The 22,064-nt window shown below is 36.2% G+C and overlaps 1 long non-coding RNA gene across 2 annotated transcripts; it reads right to left on the reverse strand.

The window, feature by feature from the left end:
- Positions 1–1,070: 1,070 nt before the first annotated feature.
- On the reverse strand, positions 1,071–21,266 carry LOC120588245 (uncharacterized). Of its 2 annotated transcripts, none has more exons than XR_005649185.1 (3): positions 20,511–21,266; positions 6,021–6,119; positions 1,071–1,574 (listed from the first exon to the last, which is right to left on the reverse strand). It is a non-coding gene; the product is annotated as an uncharacterized LOC120588245 (long non-coding RNA). The 2 variants fall into 2 exon arrangements; XR_005649186.1 differs by having other exon boundaries at positions 1,071–1,577.
- Positions 21,267–22,064: the final 798 nt, after the last annotated feature.

Consider the following 22,064-nt stretch of genomic DNA (forward strand, 5'->3'; position numbering starts at 1 on the left):
TGAGTAATCAGTGCTTTTTGTCTAATAAGAGTAACCTCTTGCTTTCATGATTCATGGTTTCACGTTTTTTTCATGGTTTCAAAGGCCCCTTTATGTGGCAAGGCGCAGACTCAATCAAGTAACTTCAAGTAACTTCAGATGATGAAATTAATGTGTAAATAGGGCCATAGCCATAAGAACTATGAATAGAAATTGAGGACCTATCATGACTCTCTAGCCTGGGGGTTGTCAAACTTCTTCTGAAAGGGCCAGGAGGTACACACTTGATGCTATGCAGGCCATGCAATCTTTGGCTCAACTACTCAACTTTTACAGGGTAAAAGCAGCCATAGACAATGCGTAAGCAAGTGAGTGTGGCTGTATTCCAATAAAACTTAAACAGGAGGTGGGTGGGATTTCATGGGTGTTAACTTGCCAACCTCTGCTACAAATAGCTTTTAATTTTTAACTGCCTACTCCTCTTGGTATTTCTTAGTATAAATACAGAAGAGATATGATCAAACTCACCTTTTTGTTCCAGGATCTATCAGTTTACTCACCATCCTGTAAGTCAATCACCTTTGATTTAATTTCAGATGAGATTTAATATAGTAAACAGAAAATGCTCCAGGTAATTCAAGCAGGAATGTAATACAAGGAATTAGGTCTCTACCAAGTATTTACAAAGGCCACACAAGCTTGAATTTGGGGGGGCTAACACTGGACTATTTTCGGAGTCGTACCACCATAGCAGTGATCCAGAGGGCAGAATCAGTTGCTATGTCAACTACCACTACTTCCTAGTATCTACCATAATCTTCCCCTTTAGTTTCTTAACTCCCACTCACAACCTAGATACACGTAATATTTCCAACAATAATAACTTGTTTCTAACAAAATTGGAACCTGAAAGTATTCACTTTCTCCAAAAATGGAGCTATAAATTCCCACTGTGTAATAGTAGCCCTGTTTCTCCTTAATAATCAAGGATATTACAGGCATGTAACAAAGGAACTCATTTAAAAACTGTAGTACAATATTGTATTATATCCTTTACATATAGGGGCTCAGTCACAAAAACAAACCATGAGTTATTTGAACAGAATTTATTAAAGGAATTGGTTTAACAGATATTGATGTATTTAAAAGACAAAAAATATGAAATTAATGTAGATATAGTAACTGCAGTAAATAGCTTTCATCTCTAGGGTAGGCTATTGAATATATTTTTGATTATGTAGGTTCAGCAATGCTCTCACTGGCTGTCCCTCTATTTCATCCTTAGTAACCCTGTCATTTATTATCCATTGCTAGAGATCCTGTGGGTCACTGTCCTGTTAGCCATTGTAGCTTTGCTGCCTCTCATAGTAATTACATCCACCTTGCTTCTGCCAGTTAAATACTGATCTATTGTTGCTGCTATTCTAGGACCCTACATTACCCATTGATGACAGAGAGCCCAGTTCTATAGTAGCGTTCCTTTTGTTATCAACCTTGGCCTACGTAGGATAGCCAATGCTGAATCCTCTTAAAGATTCCAGAGCTGTCCTTGCTAGCACAATTATTTCTTCAGTGAAGGGTGTATATTCCAGGCCCTGCTGGGGAAAATAATTGCATAATGAATTCCCTGGTCTTAAAACTCCCTTGTAGCTTTCCCACATCTGAAACTTTGGCTCTTTCTTTAGTACTCAGTCTACACTCAATAAAGTGGAAACACCAGAAATATTTTGGCAGTCTCTTTTCATGCTTATATGGTGCCCTGTTAGGATGGCTCTTTTATCTTTGATAGAACGTCCGAATTTCCCTTTAAGGAATGACTTGTTCCAGTTAACGGGGGTGCTATTAGTATATAGTCTCCAATTGTTTACTCTTTATAGTTTGTCCTAGCTGCAGAGACACACTACTCAAAGGTATGCCCTTCCACATCCAACAATTGACTGTATTGGCAATATAAAGGCCAAGTCATTTTGGTCCATTGAGGAATAACTCTGACGAACTGTATATCCTCCAGAACTCTATATGGAATTGACTGAGGTTTTTTTCAGGTCTCCATTGCAGATTGACTTTTTCCTCTAACTCTAGTATTTACCCTTTCTTTCCTTAAGTGTTCATCCCTATTAAATACCTTGCATACTAAATTCTCAACATCTGTCTGGAGAACCCAACCTGAGACAATTTATACAAGGAGTAGTCTAAGAAAGCAGATAATAATACAGTGTTAAATTTAGGCTGGACTATTCACTTTCCAGCTGGCATGAGGACCTTATCAGTAGTAGTGGATGGAGCATAGGCAGTCCAGCTATATGATAGTGCTCCAATTATTTAATGGTCTTTCTGATGGTGAATTAGGATGGTATACCGGTAGAGAAAAATGCATTAGCTGATGCAATACAAAGTATGTTTGAAAAGTATCAGAGAAATAGTCCTTATTCTTATTTTGGCTAAGCTCCATTAACATTGGAAATCTAGAGCGTCATCATGGCTTCCCTGTTAGAGTAGAGACATACTGGGGCCAGGTTATGAATGTAGTCCTGGCCAAAGCTCAGCTTATTTGGGATCCATTTTGACCCAGGATCAGCCTAGTGGCCATGTCCATAGTCCCTGTATATACTGGAATTAACACTTGACATTTAGAGCAATCCCCACATCGAGTTCTTGGCCTTCTCCACTATAATAGCTCTTACCTATAGGCCAAATAGAAGATACTGGAAACCCTTCCAATGAAAGGGATGATGAAAACAAGTGCCCCACTTAAGGATCTAAATGATGCAGAGTTGGTAGTCTCCATCAGAGCTTCATTTATTTCACTAGCCTGATCCCAGAACCACATTAATTCTGCAGGATGATAGTAGACGACTGTAAACTTAGCCAGTAGTCTCAATTGTAGCCACAATTCCAGATGTGGTATCTTTGCTAGAGCAGATTAATGCAGGTATGTAGTATGCAGCTGCTGTTTAGCGAATGTATTTTTTTTTCTATTCTGATTGGAAAAGAACATCAAAGGCAGTTTGCATTTATATGCAATATAAAACAATACTTAGAAACAGTTTTGCCTTTAGGTTGTGTTAATTGTCCTGTTTTGTCATAATGTAGTCAGGAGATTTAAATCACCTGGACATCCCACAGAACATCACACTGATCTATGACAATATCATGAATGATGCAGAATCTGAGGAACAAAAGAAGAGAACGAGCTAAACGAAAACAGACTCATAGATACAGAGAACAAACTGGTGAGTGTCAGAGAGGAGAGGGGTCGGGGAACTAGGTGAAAAGGAGAAGGGATGAAGTACAAATTAGTAGTTACAAAACAATCCGGGAATGTATAGCATAGGGGGTATAGTCAGTAGTATTGTACTAACTATGAATAGTGCCAGAGGGGTGATAAGAGTAATTGGGGATCACTTCATAAATTAGTTAAATGTCTAGCCATTGTACTATACACCTGAAACTAATATAAAATTAAAAAATAGGATATTAAATCTCAAAAAAAAAAATACCACATGCATAGATAGCACAAGCAAGAGGTGGCTAAGATGCTGGAGGCCTTGGTAAGACATAAGTTCAAGATGAGATAAACCCTATGAAGATTCAGGGACCTGCCCCTTTAGTGATATTTTTAGGGTCTAGTGATAGATATGTTTTAGGACATCCCACCCAACACAAATAATAAGCTGTTCTTTTTTTGAATCTCCTATTATAAAGAAAGAAGCACAAGGCCTGGTAGGCCTCTTTGGGTTCTGGAGGTACCACATTCCCAACCTAGGGATACTTCTTTAGCCTAATAGGTGCCATTCTATGTTCCATTAAATTCACAACTAAATGTGTAAGTAAATATTATGCTACAATGTGCTAGGGTTATCACCCTGCTTTTTGCCACTTGGCTAGTAAGTGATTCAATTTTAGAATCTCTTCTCAAATATCTCATTCCTAAGATAATTTCTAGTTTGGGTGTCTCTGGAAATAGGCCCTGAGGCAAGTTTTTAAGCACCAGTGGTTTGTTGGCTACCTTTCCTTCCCCGTCTCAAGGTCCCTGGTATATCCTTCACTTCTAGAGTTATCAAATTTGTTACCCTGAGAACAAGTGAAGCTTAATTCTGCTGGGGAATCTCTAGGAGCCAGAATAGACACCTGACTCAGAATCTTTTCTACTTGAATCAAGGGATTTGGGATATCTATACAGTGTATCCCATCATTCATTGTTTGAGGGTTGTTTCAATAAAGCGCTGATTTCCTGACACGTTTTGGCCTGCTGCAACTGTTTTGATGCTAGGAGCCTTGGGCTAAAATGCACAGGCTGACTAACATGCACAGAATTGGCAAGTGAGGTGACATGAAGGGGGCATCAATAGCCCAGTAAGCCTGACCAAACTATTACATATATTGTTGCATTGAGTAATTTTAGCTATTTCACTTTCTTTCATTGACTGTACTTTTATTTACTTTTACTTCTTGTTCTCCATTGGGTAGGTCAAATTTTCTTTTGCTAGCTTTGGAAGTCAAGCATCTTTTTCTTATTGTGGTAGTCACACCTATATTTTAATGGCTGCAACAAGTATTTTTTCCCAAATAGACAAAAAAAGCTTTAATAAGGTTGCCCGCATATCTTCCACCATCCGCTCCCATCCTGACCTAAGACATGTGCAGCTATTTTCATGAATTTTAATTCTGAGTTGGTAATAAATGCTGTCTACTGCTTGCCTTTTTTAATACAAAGAACTTTGATGTAGTGAAAATGTTGCAAGTGGGAGGTTGGTTGAGGAAGCCAGGAAATAATTAGAGAGATGGTAGGACGAGGGGAACAAATAGAGCTGCCAGTTCCTGTCACTTCAACGTGACTCGTTCACATATTCTTGACCATACCTTGTGGGGCAGGTTGACTCCAGAGAAAGAACAGGATAGGATATTACTGGGGGCAAGAATGTGGACAGGAATTTGAAGGTAGCTCTGGAGTCAGATAACCTGTGACAGGTGACTGTACCACAAGTCGCTCCATTGAACTCAATAATATGGCTCCCAGGAAAGGCAACAGAAATACCTGCATAGGATTGCAACCATACATCCAATTGAGCAAAAATACTTTGTTCTTCATTTCTAACTCCTTCTCTTGACTCTACACTTGATTGAACCAGAAAAGAGTGAACATGCTTAACACCCTGCTACCAACGGCAAGTCCTTATATCTCACCTACTCCCTTACCCTTACCTCAAAACTGGCCTGATGGTATGAGTTTTAAATTGGACTGGACTCAGTCAGGTCACTTTCAGTTACTACAAAAAGTTACGGGGTCATCCAGGGAAAGAGTGACTGGACACAGCATGATCGAGTTCAGAGGATAAAAGAAAAAAATAATATTCTATTTTGTACTCAGGAGTTTAGACTAGTTCAGTAAACTGATTACAAATGATTAGTTTATTTCCTGTGACCTTTAATTGGAGAATTTAGTCCATTACATTAAATGTAATTATTAGTGGATAAGGACTTACAATTTCCATTTTGTTTTTTCTATACGGTTGTGGTTTTTTGTCCCTTTCTTGCTATTTTTCTTTGTGAACTGATGATTTTCCATAGTGGTATACTTTGATTCTCTTCTTCTTGTATATACCTACTATATGTTTTTCTTTTGTGGTTATCTTATAGCTTACTTGAAATATCAAGATATAACAGTCTATTTTATGCTGATAACTTAGACTACATACAAAAACTCTAAAGTTTCACTTCCCCCAAATATTTTTGTTTTTGATGTCACAACTTACATCTTTTTATATTATATATTCACTAAAAATTATGTAGCTATAGCTATTCTTAATATTTTTGTTCTTTAACCTTTATATTAAATGATTAAAATATCACAATATTATTCTGAATCTGACTATATACTTACCTTTGCCAGTATAATATATTTTTTTTATGTTTTCATGTTATTAGTAAGGATCTTTTCATTTTAACTTGAACTCCTTTCAGCTTTTCTTTTAAGGCAGGTATAGTTGTGGTTGTAATGAACTCCCTCAGCTTTGTTTTATTAGGGAAAGCATTCTCACCTTCATTTCTGAAGAACTGTGCTGAGTAAAGTAGTCTTGGTTTGCAGTTTCTATGTCACCATGATGGTGCCTTGATCTTGGACTTCCCAGCTTCCCAGACTGTGAGAAAATTTGTTATATGTTGTTATAACCTCTCACATGGACTAAAACAATGTCTTTAAAAGAATATTTCAATCAATGGAGAATTGTTCATTGAAATTCTTTTCCTCATCATGTCTTCTCTTCATCCTACTTTATTATATATTATACACTTTGGTTTTGGTGATTGTTCCTCTAACCATTTTTATACACAAATATATATGTATTTATGTATAGATATTTTTTCCAAAATATGCAATAGAATCATAATCGTACATGCTCAATATTTTTTCCCCATCAAATACAATATGGACAGATTTTTAAGTCAGTACAGATTCAGTATTTTTAAAATGCTGCATAAAGTTGGATAGTACAGACATCACATGATTTTTAAAACTTTTCCCATGTAATAAATATTTCAATTGTGCCCAGTTCTTAGGTCTTATAATCCTGTTCATTGGAAAAGTTACAAAACTGTATGAAGATATCTTTTTCTATAAGACAGACTTTTAAAAGTATCTATGGCCTCCTACAGCACCAGCAGCCATATAAAACCAAGTAGCAGCTTGGTGGACTCATGAATCCAGCTCTTCCCCACCCACCACAACCTCCCCAGTGGGGATGGTGCCCTGAGACTCAGGCAACCTGAGCAGAGCAGGGGCACCCACCACCCTTGATGGTGACTCCCACAACCACAGAGATGCCTCCCTACCATGACACCAGAAATACAATTAGCAGAGGTTAAAGAAAACAAAAACTTGTGCTATAGCACGATCTACTGGGGGTGGGGGGTGGGGAAAGACCTTTAAATGTTAACATTCTGAATTGTTAAAATCAAACCATACCTAAATAAGGAAAGTGTTCACTACTTTAAATGTACCAGCAGAGGAACAACCCATCAAACACCACAAAAAAACAAGGTAACTTAGAAAGAAAATGACAGTTCTCCATAAACCAAACTCAAATTCATGGGAGATTGTGCTCTAAATGATAGAGAATACAAAATAGCAGTCATAAAGAAATACAATGAGATAAAAGAAAACTCAGGCAGTTCAATGAGCTCGGGAATAAAATTAATGAACTGAAGGAGTACTTTACCAAAGATTGAAGCTATAAAAAAGAACCAAATTTCAGAGGTGAAGAACTCAATAAATGAGAAAGAATGCATTAGAAAGCATTGGAAATAGAGCGGACCATATGGAAGAGAGAATTAGTGAGCTCAAAGATAAAAATCTAAAAAATGATTCAGGTAGAAGAGATAAAATTAACACTAAAAAAAAAGTCTACGAGAACTAGCTGACTTCACTAGAAATTCTAGGGCTACATACAGATAATGGGTATCCCAGAAGGAAAAGTGAGTAGAAGGAAACAGAACCTACTCAAAGAAATAATTGAGAACTTTCCAAACGTAGGAAAGAAACTGGACATTTAAGTACAAGAATCTAAGAGAATTCCTAGTTATCTCGGTGTAAAATACCTTCTCCAATTTACCTTATATTAAAACTATAAAAAGTTAATAATAAAAAAAGAATTCTCAAGGCAGTTAGGGGAAAAAAGATAGTAACCTACAAAGGAAACCCTCATCAGGTTATGTTTTCTCAGAAGGAACTTTACAGGCCAGGAGAGAGTTAAATAATGTATTCAAAGTATTGAAAGATAGAAACTACTAGGCAAGAATAATATATTCAGCAATGTTATCCTTCAGCTATGCAGGAGAAATAAAGGCTTTCTCAGACAAACAAAAGCTGAGGGAATTTACCACCACAAGCTATGTTGAAAGGAGCTCTTCCTGAAACAAAAAGACAAAAGTACCCAAAATAGCAGAAAGTACCCCCAAAGCAGAAAATTGCAACTCTATGTCAGAACAGGATGTTAAGCAATATAACATAAATGTTAAAGGGAAAAAAAATCATTAAAAATAATTATAGTTACTTTAATTTGGTAATGAACACACAACATAAAAGGATAATTTGTGACAACAAAAACATAAGGGAGAAGGATGGAATTTGTATAGGCAAATGGAGGTCAGCTGCTATCAGAAGAAAAAGGACTATTTTATGAGATATTTTATACAAACTTCATGGCAACCACAAAACAAAACCTAGAGATGAAGCACAAAACGAAGAAGAGGAAGTGGAGAAAAACATCATAGAAAACCACTAAACTAAAATAGTAGACAGAAACACAGGGGATAAAAAAATGGAGATACAGATCAATCAGAAAACAAGATAAAATGGCTGTAGTAAGTCCTCATATCAACAATCACCATAATTGTAAATGGACTGAACTCACCAATCAAAAGCCACAGAGTAGATGGTTAGATTAAAATACAAGACCCAAGTATCTGCTGCCTTCAGGAGACCCCTCTCAGCTCCAAAGACAAACTTAGGCACAAAGTGAAAGGAGGGAAGATGATACTCCAACCAAATGGTACCCAGAGAAAAAAGGGCATAGCCATACTTAAATAAAATAGACTTCAAGACAAGAAAGGTAACAAGAAACAAAGAGGGAAATTTTATAACGATAAAGGGAATAATCCATCAAGAAGATATTAATATATATGCACCCAAATTATTAATAGACCAAAAGAGAAATTCACAGAAACATAACAGTATGATACTTTAACACCCCACTCACACCAATGGCTATATCATCCAGACAGAAGTCAACAAGGATACATCAGCCTTAAATGACACATTAGAGCAGATGAACTTAATAGACATTTATAGGACTTTCTATCCCAAAGTGACAGAATTCATATTAAGTAAGCACATGGAACATTCACATGGATAGACCATATGCTGAGACATAAAACAAGTCTCAATAAAATTGAGAAGATTGAAATCATATCAAGCAGCTCTTCCAACCACAATGGTATAAAACTAGATATCAACTATAAGAAAAAAACTGGAATGTTCACAAATACATGGAGATTAAACAACATGCTACTGAATCAATGAAGAAATAAAAGAAAAAATCAAAAGATACACAGAAACAAGTAAAGATGAAAATACAGCCTACTAAAAACTTTGGGATGCAGCAAAGTGGTACTAAGGGGAAAGTTTATAGTGATACAGGCCTACCTCAAGAAATAATAAAAATCTCAAAAAATTTAACTTTATACTTTAAGGCAGGAGTCTGCTACCACCAGGCCATGGACAGGCCTGTTAGGAACCAGGCTGCAAAGCAGGAGGTGAGCAGAGGGAGAGCGAGTGAAGCTTTGTCTATATTTGGAGCCAATTCCCAGCTCTAGCATCACTGCGTCAGCTTCACCACAGATCATCAGGCATTAGATTCTCATAGGAGCACCGGTCCCTGGTGCCAAAAAAGTTGGGAACTACTGCCTTAAGGAACTTAAGAAAAAGTAGAACAATCTCAAAGTCATTAAAAGGAAAGAAATAATAAAAATTAGAGCAGAAATAGAAAATGAAATAGAGAAAAAAATTGACAATGGAAAAGATTAATGAAACAAAGAGCTGTTTCTTCAAAAAGATAAAACTTACAAACCTTTAGACTCACTAAGGCAAAAAGAAGACTCAAGAAAAACCAGAAATGAAAGAGAAGTTACAATAGATACCATAGAAATATAAAGGATTACAAAAAAACATGAAAAGCTATACAACACTAAATTAACCTAGAAAAAAAATGGGGAAATTTTTAGAATTATCAACCTTCTTAAATCATGAACAATTAGAAAACCTGAATAGACCAATCACTAGTAAACCTGAATAGACCAATCACATTGAAACAGTAATCAAAAACATCCCAGTAAACAAAGGTGCAGACAGATCCACATGGCTTCTGTGGGTCCCAGGTCTGGCTGTGCTCCAGGCTCGCGGCTAGGGATAGGACTCTGGATTTAAAATGTTACATCAGTGTAGTAAGGCACCTGCACCTAACTTACGCAAGTATGACTCAGCTTATTGTTTATTACGCATGTGTGGCAGAATTCCACTATTGTTCTCTGACATATATAAAGCCCATGTAGTCCCCTAGCACAGAAGCACATGCTCCTGGCAATAAAGTTGGTGTCTGCTGTTTCATTCTCATGTCGGCTCCTCGTGCATTCTTTCAACTGGGTGTCTCACCACTGAAACTTTCCCTTCATTTTTTTTTTAATTAAGTTTATTGGGGTAACATTGGTTAATAAAATTATATAATTTTCAGGTGTACATTTTCATTCGACATCTGTATATTCTATTATGTGTTTACCACCCAAAGTCTAGTTTCCTTCAGCTACCATATATTGATCCCCTTTACTAACTTCACCCTTCCCATAGCCCTCTATATTTGACCCTGTTTACTCCGTCTAGCTCCCTATTCCTCTCCTACCCTCTACCCTCTGGTAACCACTAGTCTACAGTCCACGTCAATGAGTCTGTTTGTCCTGTTCCTTTGTTGCTTTTATGTTTATATCCCACATATAAGTGATGTCATGTGATTTTCAACTTTTTCTGTCTGGCTTATTTCGCTTAGCATGATAATCTCGAGGTCCATCTATGTTGTTGTAAATGGCAGTATTTCATCTCTTCTTATGGCTGAGGAATATTCCACTGTATATATGTACCACAGCTTCTTTAGCCAATCATCTATTGTAGGACACTTCAGTTGCTTCTATGTCCTGGCTACTGTGAATAATGCTGCTATGAACATTGGCATGCAAATGTTTTCAGATATGGGTTTTCAAGTCTTTGGGGTAAATACCTAGCAGAGGGATTGCTGGATCAGATGGTAGATCAATTCTTAGTTTTTTGAGGAGCCTCCACACTGTTTTCCATAGTGGCTGTACCAATTTGCAGTCCCATCAGCAGTGTATGAGGGTTCCTTTTTCTCTGCATCCTCTCCAGCATTTGTTATTACTTGTCCTGTTGATTATAGCTATTCTAACAGGTGTGAGATGATATCTCATTGTGGTTTTTGCATTTCCCTAGTAGCTAGCAATATTGAGCATCTTTTCAAATATTTGTTGGCCATTTGTATGTCCTCTAGGGAGAAGTGTCTGTTCAGGTCCTCTGCCCATGTTTTGACTGGATCATTTGCTTTTTTGTTATTGAGTTGTATGAGTTCTTTGTATATTTTGGATATTAGGCCCTTATCGAAGGTGTTGCTTGCAAATATATTTTCCCATTCGGATGGTTGTCTGTTTACCTTGATAATGGTTTCTTTTGCTGAGCAGAAGCTTTTTAGTTTGATGTAGTCCCATTCATTTATTTTTGCTTTTATTTTCCTTGCCTTTGAAGTCAAATTCATAAAATCCTCTTTAATCCAAAGTCCTTGAATTAAGTTCCTATGTTGTCTTCTATGCTTTTTATTGTTTTGGGTCTTATATTCAGGTCCTTAATCTATTTTGAGTTAAATTTGATGTGTGGTGATAAACAGAAGTCTAGTTTCATTCTTTTGCAGATTGCCTTCCAGTTTTCCCAGCACCATTTATTGAAGAGGCTTTCCTTTCTCCACTGTATGTTTTTGGCATTTTTGTCAAAAATTATTTGCCCATATAAATATGGGTTTACTTCTGGACTCTCAATTCTGTTCCACTGGACTTCCAATTCTGTTCCTTGTGTCTGTTTTGCTGCCAATACCATGCTATTTTGATTACTGTCGTTTTGTAGTATAATTTTAAGTCAGGGAGAGTGATGCCTCCAGCCTCATTCTTTTTTCTCAGGATGGCTTTGGCAATTTGGGGTCTTTTGTACTTCCATACAGATCTGATGATTTTTTTTTCTATTTCTTTAAAAAATGCTGATGGGATTTTGATGGGGATTGCATTAAATCTGTATAATGCTTTAGGTAATAAGGTCATTTTAACTATGTTGATCCTTCCAACCCAAGAACACAATCCATTTCTTTGTATCTTCTTCGATATCTTTTAATAGTCTTGTAGTTTTCATTTTATAGGTCCTTCACGTGTTTCATTAAATTTATTCCTAGGTATTTTATTCTTTTTTTGTGGCAATTGCAAAGGAATTATTTTTTCTACTTTTTCTGATACTTCATTATTGGGAAAGCTATGGGTTTTTGAACATGGATTTTGTATCCAGAAACTTTACCGTATTTGCTTATTGTTTCTAGTAGTGTTCTTGTGGAGTCTTTAGGGCTTTCTATATAGAGAATCACGTTATCCACAAGTAGTGACAGTTTGACTTCTTCGTTTCCTATTTGGATGCCTTTTATATCTTGTCTGAATGCACTCGCTAGGACCTCCAATGTTATATTGAATAAGAGTGGTGATAGTGGACAGCCTTGCCTTGTTCCTGGTCTTAGAAGGAAGGTTTTTAGTTTTTCACCATTAAGTATAATGTTGACTGAGGGCTTGTCACATATAGCCTTTATTATGTTAAGGTACTTTCCTTCTATACCAATTTTGTTAAGTGTTTTGAGCATAAATGGATACTGTATCTTGTCGAAGGCTTTTTCTGCATCTATTGATATGATCATGATTCTTATTTTTTAATTTGTTTATGTGGTGTATCACATTAATTGATTTGCATATGTTGAACCATCCCCGTGCCCCTGGGATGAAGCCCACTTAATTGTGGTGTATAATCTTTTTAATATGTTGCTGTATTTGGTTTGCTAGTATCTTATTTAGGATTTTTACATCTGTGTTCATGAAAGATATTGGTTTGTAGTTTTCTTTTCTTGTGTTATCCATACCAGGTTTTGGTATCAGAGTAATATTGGCCTCATAAAATGAGTTGGAAAGTATCGCCTCCTCTTCGATCTTTTGGAAGAGTTTGAGGAGAAGAGGTATTAAATCTTTGAATGTTTGGTAGAATTCACTGGTGAAGCCATCTGGTCCTGGACTTTTACTTTTTGGTAGGTTTTTGATGATTGTTTCAGTTTCCATACTGCTGGTTGGTCTATTTAGATTTTCCAGTTCTTCTTGATTCAGTCTAGGAAGACTGTATTTTTTTAAAGTACTGGTCCATTTCTTTTGGGTTATTAAATTTGGTGTTATATACTTTTTTTATAGGATTCTTGTATGATCCTTTGTATTTCTGCGATGTTAGTCATAATTTCTCCTTTTTCATCCCTGATTTTGTTTATTTGTGTCCTTTCTCTTTTTCCTTTAGTGAATGTAGCCAAGGGTTTGTCAATTTTATTAACATTATCAAAAAATCAGCTCTTTGTTGCATTTATATTTTCTATTGTTTTTTTTGTTTGTTTGTTTTGTTTTCAATTTCATTTATTTCTGCTCTAATTTTGATTATTTTTTTCCATCTGCTGACTTTAGGCTTCATTTGTTCTTCCTTTTCTAGATTTTTAAGATGAAATGTTAGGTTGTTTATTTGGGCTCGTTCTTGTTTTTGGAGATAGGCCTGTAATGATATGAACTTTTCTCTTATGATCGTTTTTGCTGTGTCCCAAAAGTTTTGACATGTTGTACTATCATTATCATTTGTTTCTATATACCTCTTGATCTTTTTATTTCTTCTCTGACCCAGCTATTCTTCAGTAGCATGTTGTTTAATCTCCGTGTATTTGTGGTTCTTCCTGCTTTCTTTTTGTAGTTGATCTCTAGTTTCAAAGCATTATGATGAGAGAATATGGTTGGTATTTCAACCCTCTTATATTTGTTGAGGCTATCTCTGTGTCCTAGTATGTGGTCAATTCTTGAGAATGTTCCATGTGCACTAGAGAAGAATGTATGAGCAGCTGTTTTGGGATGGAAGGCTCTGTAAATGTCAGTTATGTCCAGTTGGTCTAATGTATCATTTAAGGATGTTACTTCCTTATTGATTTTCTGTTTGGATGATCTGTCCATATCTGACAGTGAGGTATTTAGGTCTCCTACTATGATAGTGTTTTGGTCTGTTTCTCTCTTTAGTTCTGTTAGTAATTGCTTTACATATTTTTGGGCTCCTTGATTGGGAGCATAGATATTAATAAGTGTTATAGCTTCTTGGTGCATAATTCCCTTTATCATTATAAAATGTCCCTCGGTATCTTTCTTCAGCTTTTTTATTTTCAAGTCTATTTCATCTGATATTAGTACTGCTACTCCTGCTTTTCTCTGAATGCCATTTACTTGAAATATCATTTTCCACCCTTTTACTTTGACTCTATATCTGTCTTTGGAGCTGAGATGTGTCTCCTGGAGGCAGCGTATGGTTGGGTTTTATTTCTTGATCCATTCTGCAACTCTGTGCCTTTTATTGGTGAGTTCAGCCTATTAATATTTAGGGTGATTATTAAAATATGAGGTCTTTTTATAGCCATTTTATCTTTTGCTTTCTGGTAGCTTGGTGTTTCCATTGTTTCCTTGTCCTTGTGTCTGTTTTCTTTATTTTCGTTGGCTTTTATGGGTTTTCCCTCTGGTTCTTCTTGTTTTGTGTTATATACTTCAGTTCTGAACCTTTGCTGTATGGTTACTATTACAAATATGTAAAGGATAGTGTTATACACACACACAGTCGGCCATTTTCTTCTGTGCTTACCTTATCTCCATTCCCTTTTGCGAATTTGGATCTTTGAATCCTCCCCCTTTCAATCATTGTTATCTCAATTTGTTCCTATGTATGCTGAACATTCATTACCATCTTGCTATAGCAATTCTCTTTATTTTTAAGCTTATAATGCCCTGTGTTTGGTAAAGGTTGCACTCTTCTGCTTCTATGTGCCTGATAGTCACTTTACTCCTAATTATGTTTTTTTTTCTTTGTCATTTTGTTTTAGGTGAGCTGACCCCTTTCAGTATTTCCTGTAGTGCAGGCCTCGTAGTGGAGAATTTCCTCAATTTTTGTCTGTCTGGAAAGGTCTTAATTTCTCTTTCATATCTAAGGAGAGCTTAGCTGGATACATTATTCTAGGCTAGTAGTTCTTTTCACTTAATAGTTTGAATATTTGATTCCATTCTTTTCTGGCTTGTAAGGTCTGCATTGAGAATACCGAGGATAATCTAATGGGTTTTCCTTTATAAGTTAGTTTTCTTCTCTTTGGGTGCCCTGAGAATTCTATCTTGTCATTGATTTTTGATAATTTTAATACAGTGTGTCTTGGTGAAGGACTTTTTGAATTGAGGAAATTGGGTGTTCTCTTGACTTTTCTTGAATTCTAAGCTCCAGTTCATTTCTTAGATTTGGGAAATTCTTGTCAACTAATAGTCTGAAAATACTTTTTAGTCTCTGCTCCTTTTCTTTGCCTTCGATAATGCCCATTATTCTTATGTTTCCTTTCTTGATGTATCAGCTAGTTCTTGTATTTCTCTTTCATTATTTTTCATTCTTTGGTTTCTCTCTTCTTCCTTCTGATTTATTTCTAGATTTGTCTTCGATATCACTGAACCTTTCCACCATTTGGTCGACTCTATTTCTCAAGCTTGCTATTTCATTTTTCTACTTGCAGTGTGTGTGTGTGTGTGTGTGTGTGTGTGTGTATGTTTTATCTCCAGAAGTTCTATTTGGTTCTTTTTGAGGGTTTCAATCTCCTTGCTCTGCTCTAGTTGTTTTTCTAATTCCCAAAAGTGTTGATATGAGTCATTTCAGAACTCAGAGTTTTTTCAGAAGTACCATCTTGAATTTTCTGTCATAAGTTGCATATTTCTATGTCTGTAAGTTTATTTTCTGGAGATTTTTCTCTTTCTGAGACGCCTTGTCACTTTGGTTGTTCATGGTGTTTAATGGACTATTTCTTCACCTGGGCATTAATAGAAATGTATTCTGCTTTTTTTCCAGAAAGAAGATTTATTATATAAAGATATCTCTTTAGTCTGCTGCAAAGAAGGTGCTTTTCTTTTGGTTTCCAGTAGGTGGCATCTAAGCCTCTTGGATCCCTGCTTTATAGAAAGCCTTAATAATGCCTTTATATAATGCCTTTATTTCTTTATAGATATTTAATCACACTTGCTACCCTCAGTTTCAGTCCCTATCAGTGTTAGCAACAGTTTCTGTAGCGTTTGCTCAGATATCCCTGGGGCTCCGTGGTGATTGGTCTTGGAGAGTATGGGGTCAGGGGCCCTCTTGATTGGGGCTTGGGGGCTATGGTTCAGCCTCAGTTTTGCAACTGAGGCTGGTAAAAATCAACTGTTGTTTCTCTGCCATCCACTTCTCTGCTTTCTGCCCTGATGACTGGGCCCTGCTGCTGGTTGCATAAAACTCACAAACTCTCCCAGGCCAGGCTGTTCAGGGAACTTGCCACTCCTTCTCCCTTCCCCTTCTCCCTACAGGGAACTCCAGCACTGGTGCGAGAGGCAGCTTCTTTATTTCTCCCAGTCCACTGCTCCACACTAAGACTTCTGATCTGTGGTAGCTCTTATGCGCAGATTCCACGCTCAGATGTGCTTGTGTTCAGTTTGAGTGTTTGTTGAGTTTTAGATGTTCAGCTTATTGTTGTTTCAAGGGGAGAGATCCGGGGACGTCTCTCACCCTGGCATGTTTCCTTTCCAGTGATCAAAACCTTTCCTTCCTGATCAGCTTGGCACTGTCAGCTTCACTGGTAAATTCTACCAAACATTCAGTGATTTAATACATATCCTTTTCAAACTCTTCCAAAAAATTGAAGAGGAGAGCATGCTTTCTAACTCATTTTATGAGGCCAACATTAACCCGATACCAAAACCAGGAGGGGACAATATAAACAAAAAATTACAGGCCAATATCTCTGAACATAGGTGCAAAAATCCTTAACAAAATACTAGCAAATTGAATACAACAATAAACAGGATCATACAACATGATCAAGTGGGATTCAGTCCAGGGACTACAAGGATGGTTCAACATTCATTATTCAATTAACCATATTAACAAAATAAAAGATAAAATTTATGATTATCTCAATAGATGCAGAAAAAGCATTTGACAAAATACAACTTCCATTATGACAAATACTCAATAAAATGGGTGTAGAAAAAAAGTACTACAACATACAAAATGTCATTTATGACAAAATCCCAGCTACCATCATATTCAACTATAAATACTAAAAGATTTTCCTCTAAGATTGAGAATGAGTTAAGGATGACCACTCTCACCACTCTTAGACAGCATAATACTGGAAGGTCTAGCCAGAGAAATTAGGCAAGAAAAAGAAATAAAAGGCATCCAACGAAAGAAAAATAAAACTGTCACTATTTGCAGATAACATGATTTTACACATAAAAAACCCAAAGACGCCACCAAAAAACTATTAGAAATAATAAATACAGTAAAGTTGCAGGATACAAAACAATTATTCAAAAATCTATATACTAACAACAAATAATCAGAAAGAGAAATGAAAATAATTCCATCGAAAATCAAATATGAAGAAATAAACTTAGCAAAAAAGGTGAAAGACCTATACACTGTAAACTACAAAATGTCATTGAAAGAAAGTGAAGAAGATACAAGGAAATGTAAAGATATTCCATGTTCATGGGTTGGAAGAATTAATATTGTTAAAATGCTCATACTACCTAAAGCAATCTACATGTTCAATGTAATCCCTATCAAAATCCCAATGGCATTTTCCACATACATCAGCAACTAATAGATGACAAAGGAGCCAAGAATATACAACGGAGAAAGAAAAATCTCTTCAATAAATTGCATTGGAAAAACTGGTGGCCATATGCAAAATAATGAAACTAGATCACTATCTTATGCCTACATAAAACTTAATTCAAATGGATTAAAGAATTGAAGGTAAGTCCTGAAACAATAAAATACATAGAAGAAAACACAGGCACTAAGCTTCTGGGTATTGGTCTCGGTGTTGTTTTTGTGATTTTGACTTTAAAGGCTAGGGAAACAAAAAAAAAATGAGACTTTACCAAATTAAAAAGCTTCTGCACACCAAAGGAAACCATCAACAAAACAAAAGGAAACCAATCAAATGTGGGAAGATATTTGCAAATGATACTTGCCATGAGGGGTTAATATATAAAATATGTAAGGAACTCATACAATTCAATAGCAAGAGAATAAATAACCCAATGAAAAAATGGCAGAGAATCTGAGACATTTTTCCAGGAGAGATACAGATGGCTGACAGGCATATAAACAGATGTTCAACATCACTATTTACTAATTAGGAAAATGCAAATAAAAACCACAATGAAATATCACTTTACACCAGAATGGCTACTAACAAAAAGAAAAGAAATAATAAGTGTTGGAGAGAACGTGGAGGAAAGAGAACCCTCATACATTGTTGGTGGGAATGTAAATTGGTGCAGCCACTATAGAAAACAGTATGGAAGTTCCTGAAAATGTTATACACATCAAACAATTCCACTTCTGGGTATTTATCTGAAGAATATGAAAACAATTCAAAAAGATATATGTGGCCCTATGTTTATTACAGCATTATTTATAGTAATCAAGATATAGAAACAACCTAAGTGTCCATTGACAGATGAATGGATGAAAAATGTGATACGTGCACACACATACACACACACTTAAATACTACTCAGACATAAAAATAGGAAAAATTTCCATTTTGGACAACATGGATGGATCTTGAGGGTATTATGTTAAGTGAAAAAAGTCCGATGGAAAAATTATATGATTTTACTCATGTGGAATATTTTTAAAAAGTAACAAACTAACAAAACAAACATGTAGATATAGACAATAGAATGGTGGTTACCAGAGAGAAAGGGAGAAGTGGGGGGAAGGCAAAATAGGTAAAGGGTTGAGATCAAATATATGGTAACAGATGGAAACCAGACTTTTGGTAATAAGCATGCAATAGTGCATATAGATATCAAAGCATAATGCACATCTGAATTTATGTTATTAACCAATGTTATCTTAATTTAAAAATTAATTTAAAAAGAATTCCTAGCAGTACTATGCAATCCTTTTAATTCAGGGAACTGAGATCCAGAGGGCAAAAAATTTAAGGCCTGATTCAAACCATTACTGATGCCAGTGACCATAAAATTTCTGTTATGCCCTGCCAGCCTTTTAGCTTATATTTAGTTAATAAGGAAGAAAGGACTCTTCCTTTATTAACATGTGTTTGATAGAGTACATGAGAACAGTGTGTGAAAGCCAGGAAATATTTGTCATGCATGTTCATCTTGTCACTCTTTCTCAGTATGGTTCTTAAATGTCAGGGACACTTTTGTTGGCAGGATGGACATTTGTAATTTTTTTGTAGATAAAGAATTTAAGCCCTCGAGACTTCAGATTCCTTTCTTTTTTTCCACTCCTTTGAGGCTGCTTCCGAATGATATAATTTGAATCTTCTAGTATAATAGCCTATGACATGGGGCTATAAAAGAACTCTGAACAATGGGAGAGACAACAAGGAAATCAATGCTCTGTATTAGAAATAGGGTTAAATAGATAGCAGGGCTGCAAGAAAAGGTGAACAGTCATCTCAACTTGGAGAGTCACATAGTTGGGTGATGCTTAAAGTGGGAGTCGAGGGATGAATAGACGTTTATCAAGTGGGGAGGGCATTCTAATCATAGGAAAGAACAAGTGCAAGTGTTTGGTGTTCTGGAAATAATTGGTGTGATCAGGCAATATCTATATTTTATCCTGGGATTGGCATGAGTTGCAGAGGAAAGCATAAACTGAATCACAGAAGGCTTATTCCCTGTTATAAATTTGGAATCTCTGCCTGCAATCTTAAGTTGTAGTAATTGTCTAGATGAGAGATGAGGATCTAAACTATGGAATGAGACATGATAGATTTGAGAGATTTACACATTGAACAGATGCCAGCTGAAACTTATCCAAAGTCTTCCTCCTGTTAAGCCTCAAACTAATTGGGACACAACTGGCAGCCAAGAGATGGAAAAATTGGTAGTTATCCAATTTCTTGTCTGGTTGGAGATTTCCTGAGTTATTTGAGATCCACCACATTCAAGGCACTTTTTTAAAGGGACAATTGAAAGCATTTAGGCACACTGCTAATACTTGTGAATCTGAATTTCTTTTCAGGAAAGTGTGGGAGCAGTCAAAAGGTATAAGTCATAAACCTAAGTAAGTAATGGGTTAGGAGTAGAGTCCAAAGCTTGAACCCCGGTCATTACTAATGTTAAAGGTTGCTAAGACTTGAGTCTTGATATAATTCATTTCCAGTACAAAGACACACAGTAAATGGTCTCTACTTTCATTGTACTATATCACAGTAATTGAGATATACTGAGTTAGTCTTTTTACTTATGTTTCAAAGGCAAATAGTGTAGAGGGCACATTAATACCATCGCCACTCCTAAAATTCTTCCCTACCTTTTTTCATTATAACTTCAATGTGACAGTTAGAACTGTCCAGACCAGCAGAATCCGTGGCTAATCAATTTCGAAGGTTTTCTAAATAAATGACATTCTATTTAAAAAACAAATGGCCCACTGACCTCTGTAAACAGAAAATAAACTTAATGAGAAGATATTGGGCGGCTCACTGAATTATTAGGAGCAGGAGACCTGGGCCCAGAAATATGTGTAAATAGGGGCAGAGCTGAAAACTCACCACAAGGACCAACTGAAGATACAGGCATCAGTGTTAAGACCTCATGCAGCTGGCAATGTCACCATCAATAAATCTGGAGCAAGCAACCCCAAGAAACAAAGACACTTGAGAATTTTAACACTTTCATTAATGGATGCAGCAACGCTCAAAGTCCCATATGCGAGTATTTGATTAACTGAGCCCAAGTCATGTGCCCAAACCCAATTGTCAAGAGGACATGGGAAAATTGAATATAATTTTGGATTTCTAGGTTTGTGGCAAGAGCTAAGGGCTGTTACACACCAAAAATCACACAGGACCCAATAAGAAGGGTTCATACTGGGAATATATTATCTATTGCCACACTAATGCTGCATTAAAAACCACCCCAAACTTAGTGGCTTAAAACAAGTATTTATTATGCCCACAAGACTATAGACCTGTTGGATGGTTCTGCTGGGTTTAGCTGGGCAGTTTGTTTGGTCTTAGCTGGACTCACTCCAGTGGTTGGCTGGCTGTTGGCTCATCTAGCATGTTCTCAGCTGGGATTACTAAAGCTATTCTATGCATTTCATCTTCCAACCAGAATTCCTGGGCACATTTTCATGTCAGTTGCAGGGGGTCTAATACCTAGGCTTGGAACTGACACACTGAATGTCACATTTGACTACGACATTCAATTGGCCAAAGTCCAGATTCAAGGAAAAGGGAAATTGTGGTTCCTCCCATGAAGAGGTGGAATCTAAGACTAATTCCAAAAATAGCCTCAGTTCTTCACCTCTCCTATATCTACCCTCTTTTTACTTTTAGAATGATGGACAAAATCTCTTGTCTACCCTCTGACCTAGCCACCAAGGTTCTTTTCTATTCTCTTGGCTATTATCAGTAATTATAGGTAAATATGTACACATGTTTTTTTGTATACAAATAGTTGAATATTTCACACAATTCTGCTTTTGATTATGTGCATTTCATGTGAATCGCTTATCCTATATTCATAGTGTATATATTTGTAGCATAAATTCCTAAAAGTAGAATTGTCGTGTCAAAGGATATATGGATTTAAAAGATGGTAACAAACAGCCCTCCCTAAGTAGAAAGCTATGTGATTGTTTTTCCAACCCCTTGCCAAAATGCCAATCACCAAACCATTTTATATAATAAACATGACTTTTAAAAAGGTATGTCTGAATTTTTGAAATTTATTTTAAAATTTCAAACTTACAGAAAAGTTGCAAGAACAGTAAATATTACCATATCCCCCTCATTGAGATTACCCAGTTATTAATAACTATTAATTTAATTTTGCTCTGTAATCTTTGTATATAAACATCTCATTGTCATTATTTGTTTTCTGAACCACTTGAAAGCAAGTTGTTAACATGATGACCCTTCACTCCTAAATACTCCAGAATGTATTTCAGAAACAAAAGGCCCATCTTACTTATAAAGCCACAGTGAAACCATTTGAATTATGCTATTGACACTGATAGAACACTGCTGTTCAGAAAGAATGCTGTGCTCTTCTAAGTGCAGTGCATTGGAGGCACATGACACTGACTCACCCCACCACTG

This window comes from Pteropus medius, unplaced genomic scaffold (assembly GCF_902729225.1).
Source record: "Pteropus medius unplaced genomic scaffold, Ma_sr-lr_union100, whole genome shotgun sequence".
Classification (NCBI taxonomy): domain Eukaryota; kingdom Metazoa; phylum Chordata; class Mammalia; order Chiroptera; family Pteropodidae; genus Pteropus; species Pteropus medius.